Raw genomic sequence first — 1,675 nt, forward strand, 5'->3', positions numbered from 1 at the left:
TAGACTAGACTATAGACTAGACTATAGACTAGACTATAGACTAGACCATAGACTAGACTATAGACTAGACTATAGACTAGACTATAGACTAGACTATACACTAGACTAGACTATAGATTAGACTATAGACTAGACTATATCTATAATCTAGTCTAATATATAGTCTAGACTATATCAAATAGTATTGAAAAAAGTACTAAAGTACTAAATTTCCCATGTCTACATCAATGGTAAAATATTTTGATAAATAGCTTAATCCTAATAAACACTTAGACACCATGCGGCGACATATGTACGTAAAATACATCCATCTATCCACTTGATAATATTGAACAATAAGAAAGAACAACCTTTTCAAAATTCTTTTAACAAAATGACCACCATCATGCCCAAATAGATTTCATACTCCTAAGTAAGCAAACATTTATTTTTATTTTTTTGCAAATAAAATTATTTGTGTCAATTGAAACGAAAACCTCAGATTATCCTTCAAAGAACACAAGTTTTAAAGCAAAAAAATCAAAGAAAGACAGCACGTATGACAAAACAGAATATTACAATATGTGTTTATGTGAGTGTGTGTTTGTGTAAGGATATTTATTGTAGGTAGGTAATACTTATATTTTATGAACATTAATATTGTATATAAAAATTGAGCCAATAAAATAAGTAGCAATTGGTTTCATTTTTCCAATCTAAGGATGTGTCGAGTGGTTTTCCTTTATTAATAAAAACTATTACGACAATCATAAAAATTCTGTTGCAAATCAGTAGCATGTGTCTGTGTGTATGTGAATGTATGTGAATGAGTGTGTTTAATTGAGGGTGTTTGGGATAAGAGAAGTCCTTTTATGTTTATTAGTGTGCGAACGAGTGTTGTAATGTCAGCAGGGGTCAAGAGCTGAAATTGATGTTTCGTTTATGATTAATCGTCATTTTTGTAAAATAAAAATAATCTAAAAGTAAACGAAACGAAAAAAATAACAATATTCACTTAAAAGACTTTTCTGAAGTTTTAACTTCTGATGTTTGGGTCTTATAAGCAGAAGTAAGAGTTGAGATTTTACAGTAGTGGGAGAATATAAAGAAAAATGGTTAAAAATTTAAGATCAAATAGGGAAATGTTTTGAGCATTTAGAATGAATGTGCTAATCTTAACATCAAAACCCTAAACTTATACTTTGTTAACACGATCACGATTTTTGCAAGTCGAAAATATAGTGTATGAAAAAAAAATAAATTTTAAAAACTTTTACATTAACAAATTTTCTATTATTTTCATCACAACTGTTTTAAACTAGAAATAACGAAAATTAATGTGTAAATTATGAAACAGATTTTTCAAACAAATATAAATAACAACGTCATCTATTAGAAAACAATTTTAAAGAACTTTTATCATCCAGTGATTACACGTGTAATAATCTTATTACATGAAATGCTCTAAAATTAAGACATAAAACCGTGTGTATTGAGTTGTTAAGAGACAAAACTCCAAAAACACATTGTCATTATCATCGCATTACACAAATGATTTCCTTGAGCTAAATAACTTCATTCCCACTTATCCCCATGTTCAGTGTACAAAAAACATCCTTAACGAAACGAGGCATGGAGTTTAAGTGCTTTATTTCTCCGCCTTTTTGTAAAAAATATGCTACAAAATGGTGGGTAT

This window comes from Lucilia cuprina, chromosome 2, assembly GCF_022045245.1.
Source record: "Lucilia cuprina isolate Lc7/37 chromosome 2, ASM2204524v1, whole genome shotgun sequence".
NCBI lineage: Eukaryota > Metazoa > Arthropoda > Insecta > Diptera > Calliphoridae > Lucilia > Lucilia cuprina.